The following is a 14,750-nucleotide window of genomic DNA, read 5'->3' as shown; positions in this document are numbered from 1 at the left end:
TATTAAAAAAGGATAAACCTGAGCAATCAGTGCAAATTCTAGTAAATGTTTTGGATAGAACTGACAGTATTTGTTTCCAAACAATACTCTCTGTCCATAGATGCTTCACATGAATGGAGCGTGTTGGACATCAGACTTCTATGATGTCACAAATGTTATTTATTTTATTTTCATGTTACTCAACTGTACGACTTCTTATTTACTTATTTATTCATTCATTCATTTTTAGCTCAAAGGGGGGTGGGGTGGGGTGGGGCTTGGTGTGTGTGCGTGTGTGCGTGTGACTGTGTGAAAGATTTCATTGAGTGTTTTTATTCTTATGTTTTTAATCATGTAAAGAACTTTGTGTTGCATATAGCATGAAAAGCGCTTTATAAATAAAGTTTTATTTGATTTCATTTGATGAAGGCAGTGTAAAAAAATTGTATATAAAAAGAATGGCTCACAAATGAACGGCTCACAGTTGTGAATCGGTTCCCATCGTTCATTTAAAAGAGCCGTTCAAAAGAACGTTCATGAACGTCACATCTCTAGAAAAGCAGCAGTTTCTGACTCCCAAACAGCAGCTCTTTGTGGACAAAACATCCACACGATAAACAACTGTAGTAGAATCACTCATCCCAGTGTGGATACGACTTTCCATTCTGAAAGAACTTGGTGCTTTTTCCTTTCAGTGGTTTTGCTTTCTTTTGCAGGAATTGGTGGTGAGTAACTTCCTGATCAGGAGCACCTGGCCAGTTGAATGCCTTTAAAAGCCAAATGATGGAGTGTGCTTGTCTTCTTCCCTTCCCTTATCTGCTGGCACCATGTTTTGTTTGGTTGGCCTTCTTGTCAGTATTAGTTCCACACTTTCCATCTTTCTGTATGACTCAACACCGACTTAAATTAAAATTAAAAAGAAACAAAGGAAAATGGAGGACATCCAGCAGTTTGTGTTTTTTCTTCTTGGTTTGTAGCTTCAAACAACAAGGAATCTTCAGTATAGTTAACCCTTTAAAGTTCAACCCAACATAGAAATGGGGAGAAAAGTAAAAATGTTTGTACTTAACTAAGTTTTTTCCATAAAGTGATACTAAAGGTCTCCGAAACTGTATTAAACAAATGTAAATGGTTAAACATGGTGCTGCTGCAGCTTTGTTCTTAGTCAGATCGGTAAGATTGGGACCCCAACGGCAAAAGTAAGACCGTTCAGGATGGATATTATGGTACCCTTCCATGTTTTTACCTGCGAAAATGCAAAAAATGCATATCAACCTATATGGTACTGAACCGAACCTGTAGATGGAAACAGGGCTTAAGGGAACTGAGCAAAAAGAGACAAATCTTTAGAAAGACTTCCCATCACTAAGCTACAGTTTGAAATTTTTAAATGCCACACATAATATAGAAATAAATAAATAGGAAATAACTGAAAAAAAAGTTAGGAGTGTCCAGGTCCTCGCTCGTTTCTGATTGCAAGTCGTCTCACATCCCTTTTTTGTGAGACAAAAAAAAAAATTCTAAGCTGATTCATTGGTCCATCGCAGGGTTTCCCACCACCACCCCCACCCCCACCTCCTCCACTTCCAACGCTGCATGTTGAAATGTCATGGAGAAAAATAATACATGACTCACCATGAGACTCATTAGTTAAAATTACATCATTCTTTTCACAATTGCCACTAAGATAAAGAACATATCCCATTTAAAGGCAATTTAAAACCCGTTTTTAAAAAAATGCTGATAACTCTGAAACCATTTATATATTTCCCCACTACTACAAATAATTATTCTTAATAAATTCTAAACTTGTCTGTTATGAAGACCAGCCTGCTCATGTTGAGAGTAAAACGTATCATAATCAGCTTTAAAGCTATAAATCTCATCATGAGAATGTGTGTGTGTAAATGTGGAATGAAAAGCTTTCTCATGGAGATTTAACCCCCATATTCTAAGAACAATGCTGGGAATGTGACCTTTGTGTCATGAGCAGCAGCCATGTCCCAATACCAGTAATCCAGACTAAGTTTAGGAGTAAGTCTTCAGTCTGTCACATGTTCACTCTTTGTAAATTTTTAACAAAGCTTATCATATTTGTATAATATTTTTATTAGATTCCATTATATTTTTATTGTCATTTACAGCCACTGGCCATTTTGTTGGGTACACCTGTTTTAATCAGCCAGCTCAGTGTATTTAGGCATAAAAAACCTGGTCAAGATTACTTAATTGATCGAGCATCAGAATGGGGATAAAAGGGGATTTTAGTAACTTTGAATGTAGTTAAGTTATTAGTTGAGTGAGGATGAGTAAACTGTTGAGTTAGTTTTCCTGCTGGTAATAAGAACAGATTGCATATTCAGGTTTTGCAGTTTTTATAGGAATAACAATAACATTTTTAACAACACATTTAGACTTTATACATAGTTTTGAAACATCTATTAATGGCAGAAAAGGTCAGATACTGAAATAATTTGTTGTTCAAATGTTCATTTTACAGTAAATCTTGACTCGATTTTTCAAGTAATCACTTTCTTTAGTTTTATTAATTTGAGAAACTAATCATGTCTTGAAAAATAAGCTAATACTTGTCAGAGCAGCATCTCAGTGTAAGATTAGATTTAGGTGATTCATGTGCTCATTCTGTAGGGGTGGGTGGAATTAGCCTACTCCTTGCTCTGAACACCATTTCCTTTCTAAGTCATATGACAGTCCAGACACAATTTGGCGGAAAAAAAGCCGTGTTTTTTCACTGCTGTGCGCAAGTTGCGCAGACTCTCCGCTCGTCCTAAGCTGTGATCCCAATTGAAGTACGTAAGAGCCGTTGGTGAATATACTCATCTTTAGTGCATTGACGTAAAACAATACGTACTTTTTTTTTTTTTTTTTGGTACCGAGCGGAGAGGAGATGCACACGGCACTCGAGTGAGGTAACTATATAAAAAAAAAAACCATTTGTTTTCATTCACTCCCACAACATGGACCCGGGTAGCGTTTGCTCCAACGTACAGATGTTGTTAACCATCATTGTGAACATATGAAGGGCGTTTTAAATAATATATAGTGTGATTGTGCTTAGTAGACAGTAAGCTAATTTCCTGTGAGTCGTCTGCTAGCTAACGTTAGCTGGTTGAACTGTTGCCTGTGTGAAAGCTAGCGTTAGCCTGTCCGAGAGGGACGACTCTTTAAACATAGGGACAGTTTGGTTTTTAAACACAATGTCGGGCGGCATTTTAAGGGTGTTGGGATATCATCGGCTTCTTTAATACGGATGAAATAGCAAGTTTGTTCGTTGTAATATCGGCTTATTGAAGTCACGCTTCAGCGACGCGGAAGAGTAGCAGCTCTGCTTTAGTACGGAATTATGCGCACCACGTGCACCGTAGCGTTCATCGTGTCTGATACTTGGTGGGGTTTTTATAGATGTGCTGTTTTTGAGCCGAACCACCAGCCTGGTTTTAAGGCGAGTCTGTCTTTTGTGACCGAGCTGTATGTGAAATGGCATATTCTCTGCAGTTTTGTTTTGTCATCTATTCTACGGTGCGGACATTGCAGGCGTGGGACGCCCAACTTAAGTGACTGCTTCGGTCATATGCAGATCAGACTTGTACCCCTCCACCACACACACGCATGAATATTTAGTCGTACTGCTGTGTTTCTCAACCTGAACAATTCCACGATGATTCAGTCTGCATGACTCCACCTTTTGCTCGGAGGCATTTAATAGTGCTGTGTGGTGATGCAAAAGCATTGAGCGTGTCATGCAACAGCTGTTACACGTTTGCATAACCGCGAAGAATACAAGTGGAAGCTTTACACAGGATAGAAATGTGTATAATTAAGAAAACTGGATACAAAAGGATACCCAGCTTAAGCAGAGTTGCTTTGATATGACCATAAAAAATAAAAACTGAATTGCTCCCCTTATCTTTCCATCACAGTCCATAGTTAGAAAATGGCAACAATAAGCTGAAATGCATCAATTGTTAATCATTTCAATTGATTTAATACCAGAATAATCTCTTATCTAGCCTTAAATTAACTACAACTTTAAAGATTTGGTTGTCATTGTAGCTTACATGTTTTTGCTCTGCAACACAGAAACACAAGTTTACTGGACTTTATTTGGATGCAAACCCAATACGGTTTTAAAAATGGACTAAATGCTACAGACTTAAAAATTCAGTCAGTTTGGTTGGACTGATGTCTTTTTGTGGTCATATAATCAAATAGCTTTAAATACATATTTTAATACACATATTTTGATGTGACAAACAGCAACAGATGATTCTGGGCTCATCATGCATCTAAGATAAAAATCAAACACATATTTTTGCTTTCTATTGAATTGCAACACGTTTAGTTTCAATCTTAATAAAATGCTGTTTCATATTATTATAAGGTAAACACCACAAGATAAACACTTGTGCCTTAAAACTGTAATATAATGCGGAGGCAGAATAAGACAAATACTTGTCCACCCTTCAGCCTCACAGATAAGATGGCAGTAGTGATGGAAATATCACATCTGCAGTTGTTATCTTAGATAATTGTCAACAAACACGAATTATTTGATTGAGACATAGATCTGATTTTCTATCTTGGTATATTGTATATTTGATAAAAAAAAATTAGCTTTATTTTCTGTTTATAAAGAACTTGAGAAGGGGTAAAATCTTGTTTTATAGTTAAGCTGAGTTTAGCCTTTTTCTCGTTCAAGACCTATTTTACTGCAAATGTGGGCACAGAACCACAGACCCATGTGTGATCTTATTATTGTGTCTTCTTGGGGAGCTTTAACGTAGATCAGCTTATTCAAAAAGAGCTCTTCCACACATGGGTGAGTCAAGTCAGTGAGCCAGTTGTGCGTGGTTAGAAGACATGGCTGAATGCACGGTTATTGAAACGGTCTGATGATGATGGCATGATGACATGTGCATCATCGCTTGCAGATAGTACCTCTGTCTCACAGACTGACATTAGACCCCTTTCTCACACCAAATGTGAATAAACACATGACAATGTGCAAAATGTTTTGTGACCACTGTAGAAAACCTACACTGTCAGTTTTTAACCCTTTTGCCTCTGAAATTTTTGGTAGCTAGCCAATAGCTTGCAGTTATATTAACAACCTATTACCACTTAATTAAAAAGCCATTCACAGCTACATAAAGACTCCATTACAGGAGGGATTTTAGTTATCCTCACTTTTTCTCGTGTATATCAGACAATCTCCAACCTTACTTGATCCTATACTTGTTGTTAATAGTTTCTTTGTTAGACTTACACCATCTTATGCATACCCATGTTTTTAAACCTTCATGCTTTCTTTATACAACACAGGCTTTTTGTTTTAAATGAGCACTTATGAAACCAAGCTGGAACAGCCCTGAGTATATCTTTGGGATTATTTGTTTTAGACCTGACAAAGCTCCTCTGGAGGAATTGAAAATATTTACGATTACAGAAACTGAGAGTTATTCAACTCGAAACCTTAATGTATGCCTCTGTATGCGGTATAGCTGGAAGTCCCGTTAAGCCGAATCACCGGACCCTGTTTACAAACTTTATGTACCTGTGTACATGTAAGAAAGTGCAGAAGGTGTGAGACTTCCTGGTGTTTGTTGTGCTATTAATGTTTATGAAACTAAACAAACAAGTTCAGCTATTGTAAAAGTAGTAAACCACCATCTCTCAGTAAGTATGACAGGTGTGAGGAGCTGAATTCAGCAACCAGAGATGGACCCCCATGAGATTAGCTGCTATTTTTAATGCAATGTAATGTTTCAAATATCACTGGATTAATTATCACAGCTGAAATTTTGTCTTGGATTTGTTTGCTGGACTTCTAATGCAGCTTTACCAAATATGAGGAAATTATGAAAGAGTTACAATTTTTATTTATTCTTGGATATTGAGTGCAATGGAAAAAGCAATGAACACGTCATATTAAAGCTTAGTGTTTTCTTAAATGGGTGAGTTCTGTGTTAAAAGCCGAGTAGTAGACGGAGTAAAAGACTTTATGTAAGGAACTGTTTTGCTTTGGGGCATATTATAGTGTTGACTAGAAGACAGCAGTAAAAACTATTGGTGAAAGTTAACATTGTGTTTAAGACAGCTTCTGTCTGTGCTTATCGTGATCTTTGTGCTCTGTGTCAGTCCTCATGTTGCTCAGATAAGTGAACCATTAAATTCCTTGTTGACATGTGTGAATTATAATAAGACTGTAATAAACACAGAATTGCCTGTTGTATTTGTTGTCATTATCTCCACAATCTGCTCTATAACATCATCCTCATGTTAATGCCATCAGACAGTCTTTTATTCAGAGTTTTAAACAGCACCATTAGGTTTGGTTTAGTTTTGGTCAGGTTGAACTCTGTGTTTTCATGTCATTTATAGATGTGGTTAAAGTAATTCTGTGCTAGAGGTGGTGTTTGAGGGCATCTAATGGTGAAACTGGTTTAGGTGACATCAACATTCTCCTAATAGCTTTAACTAGACTGGAGTAAAACCAGCACCCGTGAGTCATTGCCTGGCCTCAGAGCAACGTTTAAGCATTTTATTGAGTTAAGTTCTGTGCTTCAGAAGCTCTTCTGTGCTGAATTTACTGCAGCCTTGTAGTAACTGTGAAAACATCAACACAATGTGGCCTTCAGTGTAACAGTATTTCATTGAGAAAATAATCCATGTTCAGAAGTTCAGTTAATACAACTTACATACTCTTGTGGTAAATTTTCAGTCATACCCAATAACAAGTTTTGGTTTACCAAAATAGCAACTAAAACTTAATTTGTTTTAATGTTTGTTTAGCAAACACAGGTACAGAGAAAATGATCTTCACTGTTTTCACTTTCTAAAAAAATAAGCATGTGTAGGAGTTAATGGCAGAAGCACAAATGATTGTAGAAAATTTTACATTCACCAGATTAACTGGTGGCAGGTGAGGGTGTCTGGATTGGGTATAAAAGAAGAATCCAAAAAAGGTATAAGACAGTATGTCCCATCAAGGATGGGTTGTGGCTAATTAACTTTGTGCCTGTGCATATACATCTATTGACTACATGTAGAAAAGATTGGCTTAAAGGTCCCATATTATGCCAAATTCACTTTCTAAAGGTTTTGTAACAGTCATATGTGTTCACATAATCTGTGTATGAGGCCCAAAAATGAGAAAATTCTGTCTTCTCTATCACTTGCTTTCCCTTTATGAGCTCACAAAGAGAAACAACCAACCACTGCCCCCAGTAGTGGATACTGTCATTTATTTGTGAATTGGCAGCTTGGAAAGGGACATTTTTCTTACTGTAGTTTTATTTGAAAAGAATTGAAAATTCATATTGAACTTTACAGAATGGCTAATGTTCTGTAAAAACTTATATTCCACGTTAATTTTTACACAGTTATGTAAAAAAAAAGGTTTCAGTATCTTTAATGTAATGTCTGTAATTTGCAGTGGTGTGCTGAAAGAAATGCAGGTATTAAATTGAGACTCAGCATCAGCAGTTGATCAGTCTTAAATGATGTCATTAAAGACTGACCATGGAAATAAAGCATTGATTGGGACGTCTTTATACTCTTCACGTCCTCCAATGCATTTAGAAATGTCATCTGAGTCTGTATTAGACAGAGGAAGACGTATATCAAATCCTCATCAAAATGCTGCTGTGTTTTCTGAGCACCACCATAGACAGACAGACAGATTGATAGATACTTTTATTGATCCCAAAGCTGAGAAATTAGGGGTTGCAGCAGCTCACATTGGTGCAAAAGAGTCAGATAAATAAGCAAAAACAAAGCAGCAAAACAAACACACAAATCTATATACCAGAAATAAACAAAATATACAAATCTATGTACAACATACTAACCAACAGAGCAAGACAGAATAAGTAAGAAGAATTGGCCTATAGAAGTATATACATTTAAATAAGGATGTGCTAAATCAAATGTAAGAAAAACAATGTGCAAACCAAAATAGAATTTAAAAGGTACAATAAAATGGCAAGTGGATAAAAGCAGCAGGTACAGCCTGTCAATGCAGGCTCTCCCCTGTCTGCCAGAGGTGTTATGTGGTGCTCTGTCATCAGATGAGTCCATGTCCATTTCATCTGCAAGGCCAGATGAAAAGTGGACTCACCTTTTGCTGGTAGCAGTCTGGATGACAAAGACCATAAAGCAGTGATAATGTAGGGGTGCATCAATGCTCATGGTATGAGTGACTTGCATATGTGTGAAGCTACCACTGATACAGAGACACCTATGTTTTTGGTTGCCTGTGTGTTATTTCAGCTGGACAATGAAAGACTTTATTCTGCACAGCTTCCTTCAGCGTGGCATCGCAGTCAGAGTGTAAGCTTGACTGGCCTGCCTGCAGTCCAGAGGCCTGTATAATAAAGCATGATTAACATATTCATATCATTCAGTTTTTTGGCTCAGCATCCTGTGTGAGCATGTTTTGTGTTAAATATGAATTCCTCACTGTGAAGACACAAGTGCGTTCCATAGATTCGTGGTTCTGTAGATCTGCCATGTGTGACCATTATTATAAACCTTGTTATTCCAGACGAAACCCTAGTGGAGATAAACAGACTTGGGAACAAGTTAATAACAAAAACATACTTCAAAGCGGGACGACGAGGCTTTATTTCTTCATCAGAAGGGTGCATCTGTCCCTAAAAACTCTTTCTCTCCTAAGTGCTCCTCTCATGATCCGCGCACCAACGTTAACGCATCTTCTAAGAAATGGGCAGACCTGTTTTCCAAGAGAACTGATTGGTCAGGAGGTGGTGCTTTTATACTCGCTGATTTCTTATCCAGAACATAACCTGCTCCACAGCAGGTTAGCCGTTCAGCCTAAATTACCATGGTGACTGACCTCGGTAAAAAGTGAACCAGCTGCGTAGTACAGAAAACCCAGTGTTAATCCTGAAGTTACCTGGATAAGAGGAAATCCATCCATCTTTATCATACAGATGCCACAGCAAAACAGTAAATATTGGTGTTTAGTCCCAGTTGAAAAAGTTAATGGAGAGGTGTTTTTATTTGTGAGAGTTGCATAAAACTAAGTTGCATAAAAATAAATGTATCTGTCTGTCCGGTGTACTGGTTCTTGATAAGACTGCTTTTATTTTTATGTTATGGGATTTGTCTTCCACCAAAAAACAGCCTAAACAGTGTTTCTGAATGTGGTGCAGCAGGAAATTGTTTGAGGGGGATTTTTTTCACTGCTGCACCACTATTGGAGCTGTTGAGCAGTAAAAGACAAAAAAAAAAAAAAACATGATCAAACAAGCAAAGGCTGGGTTTGAGATAACCAGCTCCACCACGAAGACCTGGTTCTGATAAGTACTGTAGAGAAAAACATATTCACGTCAATGGTCGACACACTAGATTGCAGATATTGTGACCATTAATTATTTTTTTTATTTCTTTATATTTTGTACAGTTTGCATTTCTCATGGCATTGCACTCAGCTGTTATTAGCCTGCTTACTGCAGTAACTCTTGTTTCAGTCATTGGGAAATGTGGTTAACACCCAGTCATGCATGTGGGGAAAAAAGTCAAATACTGTGATACTGCTGTTATTTAAAAAAAATACTGATATATAATTTTGTACATACCGCCCAGCACTAACAGTTTCTTTTGAATAAAGTTTCAAATTATTGTTTGTTGTTTATTGTTCAAAAATAGTTTTTGCTGCTTTTTAGAAAGTTCCCTACTTCTCAGGAAATTAAGGTTTCACCATCCCATCCCCTTCTTCATGTGGACTAGCGTAGATGTAGACTGGCCAGGGAGCACGCCTCTGTTGGTCAGGCTAAGCTGATGTGCAAAGACATGGATCAGTGCTGGTATGAGGAGGTGGATGAGCTTAAAATGTTTCTGTCGGCTTAGGAATGCTTTTATGAACAAGAAGGCTTCAGTAATACTGCTGTGGGATATTTTAGCACATTGTAGTCTTTGCAACTTGCTTGTGTAGTTCCAGGTAAAACAATAACATGGGCATAATGTCCTACTAATAACAAACATGGAGCTCCATGCACATGTACACCATGAGTAGCTGGTCAGGTGGTTTATCCTGGACAGAGCTCCCTGACTGCTCAAACATGCAGACACACATGCCCTCCCATTCCCTCCCGCCTCCCTGTGCAAATTAGTTAAGTCACTGTACTCAAAAGCCTCAAAACATTCAATCTGTTACTAATGTTAGTGCTGGCATTTGGTGTTGGGGTGTTGTGAACTCCAGTCCTTCCTTGACTTATTTCTGATTAAAGGTAAGCAGCACTTGGCATTGTCATTTTGCTGGTCTGTTATTTCTTCAGCATCTGTAGTGTGTATTCCTCAACTAATTGCTGTGTTTATTGTCTGCGTCTGGTCTAGCCTTGCGGTCTTCTATGTGCTGTGATGAACATGTTTCCAGGCCACAGAGCATCAACCGTGCACCTGTGTCTCACCACAGCCATCTTGTCATTTTATTAAATAGCTGTTTCTGGATTTTGCTCACAGACTTTATGGCTAGAAACAGAAAAATCAACAGATTCAGCCAGAAAACCTTCAATCTGTGTTTGTTGTCATAGCTGAAGCTGCTTGACTGTAACCCAGAGGGATGTTGGGTATTTTCCTTACATATTTGGCATATTGCCTTCTTTTCTCAGGCTGCAACTAAAACAATTGTACTATCTCAGTGGCGTTGTGTCGTTTGACTTTTCTATATCCTTATTTAACTTTTTTAGTCAGTGCTTAGGATTGTAAGATAAATTACTCACCTTATCATAACCTACTGCCTCAGGAAAATGTAATAACTGGCTGAGAGTTTAGCTGTTAAAAGAAATTTAAGCGGCTGTGGTGATGTGTGTGACTATGGCAGGTTCATGAGTCAGGATGTTTGGAGGAGACCTACCACTCAGCCTTATGACAGATTCCACTCAATAGCCTCTCTTGATCTGGGAATTGCTGTTTTTGCCTGGCAAAATGACTGCCTCGAGCACTGTTTTCTTCTGTGCACATCATGACAGAGCGCTGCCTGGAACCACAAGGTGTAGACTTAAATGTGCTTTGTGTGGACAGTTCCGCTATACTACGTCAACCTCAGATGGTGTATCAGTGTTAGTGCCTCTCCACTGTTCAGTGAGCACATCAAACACTGTGATGTGTGAGCTGAGAACACCCAGTGTTCAATTTGAAAGCAAATTTTGATTTTGTTTTATTTTTATTACTAAAAACAGTTCAGCTTTGGATATAATTTAGTCATCTGAATCATTTGAGTTTCATCTGACTAAATGTACTACTGTGATCTAAAGTGTGCAAGTAATGCATGATTTTTAATTCCTTCCTTTCAGTTTCTGAAGTCATTATTTATACTTATGTGAAGTGACACATCAATTAGCTTGTTTTTATCTAATGTCCTCTGTAAATGTGATGTTTTGTTCACCTAACACATATGTTTCTTATAATATGCCACTCAGTTGATAATTGATGTTAACATAACAGCTGTGGCACATGTAACTGTGCAGCATTGCTAATGTTGTTCATGTTACATTAGCATGTTTAGCTTTACGTGGATTTTAAGATGGCGGGTGTGCAAGTGTTGTACATTTTTTCACATTACTTTCATGATAAAATTGCGCCATCTTCCTGGCAATAGATCAAATGTTTGCCTTCCTTCTTCAAACCCACTTTAACTGATCTCTTTCCAAATCCTTCCCACTCATATTTTCATCTCAGTTTTATTAGTTGACAAATGTTTTAAGACATGATCCTTATCCTTGTGCATTAAGCTGGATTTATACTTCAGGTCAGTTACGGCATCACTGCCGTATACTTCACGTAGGTCCGCGGAGGCTTGATGCGCACCTCTTCCCGACCTGACGTGCACCTCTACTTGCAGCGTGGTTATGCAGAAAATACTCCTTTGTGTTTGGTTGGTTTGTGATTACGTGTTCCTGGACTGCTGGAGCTTCTTTGGAGCTGAATTTGTGGTTACTGTCGAATAGGGCTGCAGCGAATGACTATTCTGATGGCCGATTAGTCACCGGCTATTAAAACGACTAGTCGACCAATCGGATTACGTATCTCATAATCCGATTGGTTGATTCTCATGTATCCCGTCACTCATGTATCTCTATCTGATTTCACTTTCAGCTTTGAAATCTTGCCTAAGGTTGTTATGTAAGGCCGACGTTCCTCCTCTTTAAATGTTTGAGCATTGCAGACGTACGTCCGTGGTATGCAAGGTCTGCTTTACAAATCTCACATGTATTTAATTTATTTTGTAAGTTTAACGTGACGTTATTTCAGACTGTTGATGTCCTCTGCCGCCGTTCTATTCCCTGTCGGCCACCATATTTTTTCCCTGGCGGACTTTATTGTGTATGTGCAACTCTCAGCAGAGTTAGGGGAGAAGACGATGTCTCACTCTGTAGTTTTTTTTTGTTTGTTTTTTTTCTTTGCTGACAATATCGACGGGTAAATTAGTTGTCAACTATTTTTATTGTCGACTATTGTCGACGTCGACTAATCGTTGCAGTCCTACTGTCGATGAGAAACTGCAACACAACGCCATAACCATATGCTCGAGTGTGAGATCACATTTAACAGGCATCAGCTGTGCAGACCCTACCGTATGAAGACACCGTGCGAGTATAAATCCATCTTTAGTATTCATTTAGTTACTTTCTCCTTTTTACCAAATTCCACCGCTCTATAATGCTCTTTTCCCCATTTATTGCCCTACGTTGTCACACTTGACATATAAAAAAGAAGCAGACGCAGAAGAGAAGTTAGATCACTTGGTGGAGAAAAGTGCTTTTTCACAGTTTAAAAGAATCCTGGAATAAACCATGTAAACAAATTTTTCATTCATTCAACAACAAGTCTTTAGTCAAGACGGATTTAATTCTACTGCTGGTCTGCATACACGCCAGATCTGTTCCCTCATCCACAAGAATATCACTCCATTAATGTCCCAGTCACCTGGGACCACCAGATCCACCTGCTGAATGTGGGATTTAATTATTAAAATGGAGCACATTTCTTTTATTATATTTATTACTTTTGTTAAGAAATCAATGTTATTTCCTGGTTAATATCACCTACAGACTCACCTGGATTATTCATCAGATGCACCACTCACTCCGTAGGTGAACTGTATCTTAAAATGATGCCACAGCAGGTGGAAACTTGCTTTACAAACTGTGGAGGGTACAGTAGGCTTCGTAATGAAATTTTGTTCTACATTGTACCACCTGACACAGCACCACGAGGATGTGCATCTTGATGCGCTCATGGGACCAGACTGCAGGCTGCTGTCCAAGCTCAGAAGTATTTTATCACCCATTTTATATAAAGCTGTTTTCATATGATTTAAAGCTCACCATGTGATCATTTATGTCCAAATAAATACTTTAAAAATTGAGTAAAATCTGGCTGCATTGCATTTATTTCTTTTATTTTTTTTATTTGTGCCCTCATTTTTAAAGTGATAATGACCACACAGAGATTCAGATCATGTTAAAGCAGTTTTATGTACAAACGGATAATTAATTACTCCTGAACTTGGACCACAGCCTGCAGCCTGGTCCCATAAACACAGCAAGATGCACATCCTCCTGGTGTCGTGGCTAGAGAGGAGGAAGTGGCACATTGTAGAATAAATTTTCATTACATGGCCTGCGGTACCTTATATGTAAAGACAGTTTCTACCAGTTGTGGCATCATCTGAAAGGTGTTATTAACCAGAAACTAACCGTGATTTCCTAATAAAAGTAATTATTATAAGACTCTGCCATAGTAAATTTTAATTATTAAAGACCACATTCAGCAGGTGTATCTGGAAGTCACAGGTGACTGGGACAATAATGGAGTGATATTCTTGTGGTTAAAGGTGTGGATCTAGCACTGATGGTGTCAGGAAGACCAGCAATACATTTTAATCCGTCTTGACCAAAGACTTGTTCTTGAATGAATATAATGGAAGAAAAATAGTTTAATTAGTTAGGTTAATTTTCCCTTGAGGTAATTTATAACATATGGATCTGCAATATCTTGCTATTTATCTTAAATAACAAAATGGTTTGTACTTTACTAAAAGTTGTTTAAAAATCTGATATAAACATTACTTTAGTTTTATTCTTGTATTTTAATGAACAGAACAGCAGAAAACAACACAAACGCTGATTTTGTTTAAACGTGTCAGCTTTCAGATGTCCGTAAGAGTTCCTGACTGTTGGTGATCTTGCAGAGTGAGGAAAGCTTTACAAAGATTTTGGTGAATGCCACAGTTTTTGGAAAATGTTCGAGAGTAGAATTTAAGAACAGATTTGATCGTAAGGATGGTTGTGAATGGTGCACATCGTACTTGTTTTGTAACAGTAAACACAAGTCTCTGTGTTGCAGTCTTGAACACCAGAATAGGAATTTTCTGGCTTCGTGCCTCCGCCTGCTCCCCTGCAGACAGCAGTTTGATACGAGATGAGGATGGTCGTGTGAGAATCATATGAAGCAGCTTAGAGGTCAAAAACTTTTTTTTTCCTTTCTTCAGACAATTTACAGTGTTTCTTTTGTCATTAACAAATTGGAAATCATGCTGGAAAACATTTTAAGGGGTCAGTGTCCAGGAAAAGTTTTAGATTAACAAAATAAGTTCAGTTTTTTGTTAAAGTTTCATCTTTAATAATGTCAGCGTGGTAGTTGTAAAGGCTCCTCTGTTTCTTCTTAAAGCTGACAGTGGTTTCTGTGCATTAGGTGTTTTTATTGCTGCTTCTTTACACGGG

At 37.9% G+C, this 14,750-nt stretch overlaps 1 protein-coding gene across 1 annotated transcript in view; it reads left to right on the top strand.

The window, feature by feature from the left end:
* Positions 1-2,781: 2,781 nt before the first annotated feature.
* Positions 2,782-14,750, top strand: part of slc39a10 (solute carrier family 39 member 10) — a 34,490-nt gene continuing 22,521 nt past the window's right edge. The window contains exon 1 of the mRNA XM_042002073.1: positions 2,782-2,909. The gene's annotated coding sequence lies outside the window, so the exon portion shown is untranslated. The remainder of the gene's footprint in view (positions 2,910-14,750) is intronic.

Source organism: Melanotaenia boesemani, chromosome 12, assembly GCF_017639745.1.
Source record: "Melanotaenia boesemani isolate fMelBoe1 chromosome 12, fMelBoe1.pri, whole genome shotgun sequence".
Lineage (NCBI taxonomy): Eukaryota > Metazoa > Chordata > Actinopteri > Atheriniformes > Melanotaeniidae > Melanotaenia > Melanotaenia boesemani.
The sequence above is the reverse complement of the archived record's forward strand: the minus strand, read 5'-3'. Positions and strand labels throughout refer to the sequence as shown.